The sequence below is a fragment of the Leopardus geoffroyi genome, chromosome B4 (assembly GCF_018350155.1).
Source record: "Leopardus geoffroyi isolate Oge1 chromosome B4, O.geoffroyi_Oge1_pat1.0, whole genome shotgun sequence".
Taxonomy (NCBI): domain Eukaryota; kingdom Metazoa; phylum Chordata; class Mammalia; order Carnivora; family Felidae; genus Leopardus; species Leopardus geoffroyi.
In genome coordinates this window covers 140,537,644-140,545,447 of record NC_059341.1, presented here as the reverse complement: position 1 = coordinate 140,545,447, position 7,804 = coordinate 140,537,644, and the positions used below count along the sequence as shown (strand labels likewise).

General features: G+C 54.7%; 1 long non-coding RNA gene across 1 annotated transcript; it reads left to right on the top strand.

The window, feature by feature from the left end:
• Positions 1 to 1,434: 1,434 nt before the first annotated feature.
• LOC123590947 lies at positions 1,435 to 5,441 on the top strand. Its single transcript, XR_006709047.1, has 2 exons — positions 1,435 to 1,958; positions 2,413 to 5,441. It is a non-coding gene; the product is annotated as an uncharacterized LOC123590947 (long non-coding RNA).
• The last annotated feature ends 2,363 nt before the right edge of the window (positions 5,442 to 7,804 follow it).

The following is a 7,804-nucleotide window of genomic DNA, read 5'->3' as shown; positions in this document are numbered from 1 at the left end:
GGCCCCAGGCAGGCATGTCCTCACGGGCTCCCACGGTCTGCTTGTGCGCACCACCTTGGGGGGTCCAGGAAACACCAGGATGGGAGGAGGAGGAGAAGGGGGAGGGGGGAGGAGCTGGGGAGGGGGAGGGAGAGTCAGTTATGCCAGATCAGACCCAACCTGAGAAGGAGTCTGGTCTTCAAGGCGACGTCCAGGTCAGCTGAGTGAGGAAGGAGACGGGGAGGGACGGTCACCCAAGGGGCACGTCCAGCAGCTGGAGGGAAGAGAGGGCAGAGTGAGGACGGCAGGCCTCTGTCCCCACACCCCTGGAGCGGCCCTGAGTCCTGGGGAAGGCCCGGGGGGCCGGCGGCAGGGCTGGGGGCTGGGCAGGCTCTGCCCTGAGTCCCGACCGTGTGGCTGGGGCTGAGGGGACCCTCGGTGTCGCCAGAGCAGCGTCCGTGGTTGCGGGAGCCTGGGACGTGGCTGCAGCTCTAGGGACCTCTGTCCAGCTGGCACAGCCACTCATGGTTCCACCGAGTGGAATCAGAACCCGGAAAGAGAGAACCGGGGGAGGGGGTGGTTTCATTTCTTTGGGCTTTATTTACAAGAGAAAGAAAATTTCAATTTGGGTTTTAATTTTTCTCTGGGAACATAGTAATTGGAGGGACTCTCACTGCTCGGAAGAGGGAATTAGTCACCTTGTTATCATTAGAGCTCGTTGAAATGTCCCCGAAGACTAACTGGGGACAGGCAGGCGTGGCACTTAAGTTCAGCAATGCCCCCTGTGGCCCATCTTGGAGCCTGTTCCGAATGTAAAACTGAGCCGGCATGTGTGGACCCACACACGTGTGGACCTGCACACACACACACACACACACACACACACACCTGCATGGCGGATTTTTGCTGGGCATCCCATGAGGCTGCTCTGGGGGCCTGGCCCTCGGCTGTCTGCGCTGCAGGGAGGGGCAGGGTGGCCCTTCACAGGCACTGGTGGCCTTCAGGTCGCGGACCAGGACAGCTGGCCTCGGGGAGCTCTGCAGTCTGAAGTCACCGGGTTTTGTTAACAAAGATTCAGCCCAGTTTGACTCCTCCTTGCACAGGATTAAAACCCAGAGGGAAAGGGACCCTCCACGGAGACCCTGCAGCAAGTCCTGGGGTGTGGGGGGCTGGGACAGGCTCTTGGAGGAGACGTGGCCTGCAGCTGGGAAAGTGGGGGGTCTTGGGAGCGTCCCCGGGAGGAGGGCTGGGCAGGAGTTCAGTGCTCAGATCCCAGCTGCACCCTCACCAGCTGCGGGGGCCTGGGAAGCTCCCTGCCATCTGCTCCCCAGTGCTCCCATTCGGGGAGCAGGGATGGTGGTGGGGCCGCCCCGGGGACCAGGCGACAGCAGAGCAGACCTGTCAAGGGCCCGGGGCGCCCCTGGCACGCAGAGCAGGGGTCAGAGTGTCAGCCGTTCTCCGGGAGCTCACTCTATAAGCAAATTAGACAACCCCGATTGCGGGAGTCAGCAGACAGAGTTTACCTCGGCGTGGAAGGGTTTTCTCTCTTTTTTAAAAAGCTGGTAACAGTGGATTTAAAAACACCCAGAAAACACAGAACTTCACACCCCACCCTAAACACATTCCTGGAAGTAATCATTGTTAACAGCTAGATGTGCATTTGGTTTTTCTATTCACATATTAACACACACACCTTTTTAATTTTTTTTTTGAAGGGAAGCAGCGTCAAAACAAGCCTGTTGAGCTCTCCGCCTCCCCCTCCCCCCCCCCCAGCAGGTGCAGACGTGCCCGCGGGTCCCAGACCCGCCGGCTTCTGGCCACCGTCCCTCTTTCTCTCCCCAACAGGTTCCGTTAAGACCAGCGAGTGGACACGCTCCCCTGCGAGCCCCTGGTTCCGCGGGACGGATTCCCCACCGTGCGGGTCTCCACCGCTCGCGTATTTGTGCGCCGTGAAAGCGCTCGCCGACAGCATTTTCCAGGTGACGCGTCCACCAACATGTAAGACTGCTCCTTCCCCGCCTTCCTTTCGATGTCATCGGTGTTCCGCGGTTCTGCCCCTGCATATATTAAAACCAACTTTTATTTTAGTTTGCATCGATTTGCTGGTTTGGGGGCTGAATTAGGGAGTTGTTTCCCCCCCGTTACTTAAAAGGCAGGAAGGGACGTGGTGGCTGTGGTCCTGGCAGGCGGCCCCACACTCGCAGCCCCATCACCCCGGGGGCGCCTGGCTCTAGCAGGCACTTTGTGCTGTGTTAATATAAAGGGGAAATCTGCCCCCGCTCACCGCACTGAGCTCATATCATCAAGGAGCAGAGCGCAGGAGCCCCTGGGATTCTGCCCCTTCTGGGCAGAAACGGTCGGGGTTTGAACTCCAGGCTCCTGGGAATCCAGTGTCTCTATTCACCTCGTGTGTCTCTGGCTCCCGCTCTCCAGGAGTCCACGCAAATGAGACCTGTTCCGGACCCTTCCTGATGCTCCCAGAACACGCTGACTGCGCCCTGCTCCCGACTTCACACGCACCCGTGAAGGTCACCCTGGATCCTCGGTTTCCCTCACAGACTCCCGGGACGGTGCTTGGCTCAGGTCACTGCCTGTTTGGTCTTATTTTGACGTAATCCCAGGGCCAGCAAGGGCTGCAGTCGAGTCGGAGGACCAATGCGGACTCATCCGGAAGACTTCAGAGGCCCTGGGTCCGGGGTCTGGGACATGCCTGGTTCGTGGCCGATGGAGGCCGTGACACTTGGAATAAAGAAGCAGAACGGGGGGGCGGGGTAGGTGTGGGGAGCTTGGGCCCCGCCCCCACCCCTGCATGAAGCTGGCCCAGGCGAGTCCACACCTACGGGGACACAGTTCTGATGGGCAGGCAGGGGGGCTCCAGCAGATGCATGAAGCAGGGCCCGAAGCCCCCTTGCAGCTCTGGACAGGGAGCCGGCTCCTCTAGGCCAGTCCAGCCCCCTCTGGCCGCCGTCTCCGGGCAGAACACCCTGCCTACCCGTCACGGCAGGGGGACACAGCTGGGGCTCTCCACCCCCCTCTCCGGCACAGATGAGAGCGAGCAAACATAACCGGCCACCCTGGGGCCACGGGAGGGCCCGGGAGGTGCAGGCGGGACGGCGGGTCACGAGCTGTGCCCTCCTCCAAGTCCCGGCCATATTCTCCGGGCCAACTTTGTCCTCCGTGAAATGTTCTCGTCACACACCACCCACACTCGCTGCTGCAGGACGGATTCCAGATCCCCGGCCGGATCCTGGGAGCACGCAGAGCAGGCCTCAGCAGAGCGGGGAGCGCCCACAAGCCCTTGTGACACTGAGTGCCCCCTGCTACCTGTCACCTCTCGCCAGCTGCCGCTGGCCCTGTCCCTCGTCGGCCCAGCTGCTGACTGTCCCCGGAAGCAGAAAGCCTGCCTGCCCCTCCAAGGGGCTGAGAAAAGGAATCAACGCTCACCAAATCTCAAATCCCCACCTGGCAGAGGCTGTTGGGCGGGAAGTGTTTGCCTCCGGGAAAAAGACAGGCGTCCCTTTTGACGGAAGCCCGCCCCGTCTGTCCTGCCAGTGGGGTCCCTGAACTCGCAGCCCTTGCCGGTCGCCTCACCCGCAGGGATGCTGCCTATGCTCCTGCAGGACCTCCGCGGTCTGTCCCTGGCATATTCCAGTCCCGCCGGCCCTGTGAGTGAGAGGTTCTGTTCCCCAAACTCAGCCTCTCCTCCTCTCCGACGTCTCTCTCCTGCAGTCAGCGCCCCACGTGGGGTAGTGCACGGAGACGCAGAGCAGAAACCAGAAGGTGCCTCTGGTCATCGTGAACTCTGCTTTCTTTCTGACCAGCCTTGGAAGCCAGGCCTGGGTTCCCGTCCTCACCGTGGTGACGGTTCTGTTTCCAGTAGAGAAGTCTGCTCTGGGAGGTGTCAGGACCTTCTGGGGGTCTGGTCAGAGTTCCCCTGAGCCTCCAACGAGCCCCATGGGGCGAGCGCCCCGGAAGTGTGGGGACCGACCCTCCTGTCATGGCCTCTCAGGCTCCTCAGAGTGGCCACTCGTCCGTCCCCCCCGCTCATTCATTCGCTGGTCATGCCGGTGAAGCCACCACATCAGCCCTTGGGAGACGCCAGCTTCCTCAGCAGATTTCCTTCAGATTAAATTCACATCATACCCAGGGGAAGTCACGGTCTGTGAAAACGACCAGGACTGCCGTGTCCCCGATGTGAATTTCAACTCTGTGATTGACTCTCTCCGACTGTCTCTAAGGGTCTTTTTAGACGGGCTTTGCTCGACTCAAGGCCAGTTGACACAAGCATGTGGCTATTATGTCTCTTGAGTCTCATTTCACTGTGAGTGTCCCTCCTCCCTTTTGGGGGTGTGGGCTGGGGTGCTTGTTGAGCTCACAGGACCTGAAGACTCTTTCAATTTGGCCAACCACTTCCTTTTTGTGTTATTTCAAGTGATCTGGAGGATGGATTCCATTTCGGTTCACCACCCGGAGCCCCCAAAACTCTGGTTGTCAGGATGATGAGTGTGCGGCATGCTGTGGGCCCAGCCCATCCGTCCTAACTGTCCCCATCACCTGCTGGAGGACGGCAGCAGCATCTGCTGGTGACTGTCCCCTACACCTACCAGTTCACTGGGGATTGCAAAACAGTGACTGTGTAATTCTGTCATTCTTTCTGAATTTATAGCCTGGCAGAGTTCTAGAAAGACTTTTTTTTTAATCAGCCCCTTAGTTACCCTGGAAGGGAAAAGAAGGTCAATTTTGATTCCTCCTCCCCTTTTCTCATCAATTTTCAGGGGGATGACTGGGTATCTTAGCAACCTCCATGATTTTATTTTGTTTTTGAGAACGCTTATGAAATTATGAAAGACTTTCAATCAATGCCTGTCACATTCTCTTTGATGCAAAACCAGTCTCCCTCATGCCCGCGTCCCTTTCACTCCGCCACGGGGGTCAGGGCAGCATCTTCCGTTCCTGGTAGAACCACATTCCCCAGGATCGTTTGCAAGGTTCTTGCCTGAAAACCACTTAGCTATCTTTCAGCTCTGATTCCTTCCAGAGGCAAATAGTGTCTGCAGAACATAATCCAAGTCTATCGGTCCACCATGACCTTAGCCGTCCATGCTTCTGGACAATTTTACTGGACGAAGCCAGGAAATGCAGGTAAGATGTATCCTTCAAGAGAAAAAAAATATTGGTTTATACCGTTTCCAATTCGGATTTAAGACGGCTGGGTTTCCTGTAACTTCCTTTGTGTTACACTGGCTCCTGTTTTTGGTGGTTCCAGAAATCTTGACTCCAAGACACCCTCAAAGTGACAATATTGCTTCTAACAACATGACTCCTGACCGCTGTTCATTTATACTTAGGATACGCTCCTCCGGGGGGGTACCATCAAAATACCGAATTTAAAGTCAATTATAATGATTATTTTTCTCCTGTGTGTGCCGTCAACTTGAAATACAGTTTATTGCAGGTTGTTTCAAATTACCGTAGTTTTATTTTCTCTTGAGTTTAATCTTTAAGAATTATTTAAATATTTAATAGTTTTGGGCGCCTGGGTGACTCAGTCAGTTGAGTGTCTGACTCTTGATTGTGGCTCAGGTCATGATCCCAGGGTCTTGGGATCGAGACACATGTCAGCCTCCAAGCTGAGTTTGGAGCCTGCTTAAGATTCTCAATCTCTCTCTCTCAAAAAAAATAATAATAATGGCTTCAAAATCAAATTTTTTTTTAATAAAAAGGCATTTTTGGCAATGTTTCTCTTTTCTCCCTCCTGAACCCTTTCTCCTCTGCAAGTAACCACTTTAAGTCATATTTGATTTATTGTTTCATTTTTTCTTCCATTTTTTTTCCATTTCTACAGAAAAAAAATAACATTTTTAAAGCATTGTTCTGTTTTTTTTATGTTTTTATTTAATGTAATAATATATCTTGGGAAGAACTCCTTATTCATGTAGGGAATTATTTCTTAATTTCTGTACCCCTGCATTGCCCTCGGTTGTGTTCATGCATCAGAATTGACTCAATAAGTCCCCACGATGAGCATTTGGGATCCCCCCAGGCTTCCACTGGTATTGATATTATCTCACCGAGTGATTACTGGATAATTGTAAGAGAATGGGACGGCCTACTGGACGCCATAAATTAGCATTCTGCTTGCCCTGTGGTGTCTCCGCTGGAGATCAGAAAGAAAGAGTCCCATCGGGAGGCCACTGCTTTAGTCCAAGCAAGATGGCAGGTTGGAGCAGGCTGGTGGCGGTAGCCACGGAGCATCGCTTCCAGATTGGGGCGACGTTTGACAGGAAGTCTTGGTCAGTGGAACGACTCAGTAGACAGAGAGAAACACCCTCGTCTGGTTCTTGCCACCAAAGCCCCTCCCAGGCATTCACACCTGGTCATCGCAGACCCTTGCCCTGGCTTCCGGCCACAGGTCAGGACACGGTGTCCATTTCTCGTCCTTCCTGCACCCGGGCCCCGCATCTTCCCGTTTGCTGGCTGAGCAGAGGAGGCCCAGGCTGACTAAGGCGGAGACGCCCTTTGCCTACGTTAAACACGACTTCTACGTGAAACAGAATGCTGACCACCGCGGTCTGTGGGAGTTGTGTTTGGATTCACCTCTTGGTAGAACAGATCCCCAAGGACAGTGGGTGGAAACTTGCCTTAAATCCCCTGATAGACAAAGTTCACCCAGAATGGAGGGAGGCTGTGTCCAAGGACCACTGCTGTGTCTGTCATGGTGGACGTGGCTGGCCAGCCACCGGGATTTGCGGTCCTTCCCACGGTGCAGAGCTTTCTGGGAAGTGGCCCGCCAGGGAGTCCTGTCCCCACCCATCCTTGTGGTTGGTGAAGGCCAGGTGACTAGGTCTCACCTACTTACGGGCCCTTGTGGCTGACAGTTCAGAAGCCTCTCTTTCTCCACCTGTTTCCTTTCAAGCTGATTGAAAACAGGGGTGACCAGGGCTCCAGGGGCATACGGGCCACAGACCCGAAAAGCCTGGACCCTGAGAAGCATCCACTGCATCATGATGCCACTGATGCTTTGGGCTTTGTGTATTTATTTTTAATTTATTTGTTTGTTTTGAGAGACAGGCAGAGCATGAGCAGGGGAGGGAGAGAGAGAGAGAGAGAGAGAATCCCAAGCAGCCTCCACACTCTCGGCGCAGAGCCCGACTCGGGGCTTGAACTCACGGACTGTGAGATCATGACCTGAGCCGAAAACCAAGAGTCAGATGTTTAACCGACTGAGCCACCCAGGCACCCCTGGGATTTATTTCTTAAACCAGCATATGTCACCCTTCCTCATGTATAAAGTGCTTATTAGCACTGAGATCCAATGTGAATCTCCTGACATTTTTTTTTAAAGTTTTTTTAAATGTTTGTGTATTTTTGCGGGAGAGGGACAGAGACAGAGCGCAATTGGGGGAGGGGTAGAGAGAGAGGAAGACACAGAATCCGAAGCGGGTTCCAGGCTCTGAGCCGTCAGCACAGAGCCCAATGCAGGGCTCGAACTCACGAACCGTGAGATCATGACCTGAGCTAAAGTCGGATGCTTAACTGACTGAGCCACACAAGCGCCCCTGTCCTGATGTTCTAAAAACCACTTTTTACGTGTGGACAAATCCCAGCACTCCGCCTGGCCCGCTGCAGCTCACCGGCCTGTCGAGTGGGCTCTGTCCCCCACCGGACTCTAGGGCAGGGCCGCGTGTCTCCAGCTGCTGGTGCAGAACACGCACACGGGGACTACAGAGAAAACAAAACAAACCTACGTAAATGTGAGGTATGGCACATTAGAACAAAATAACTTTTATAGATTTGTTTAAATACGCTGATAGGAGTAAAAATT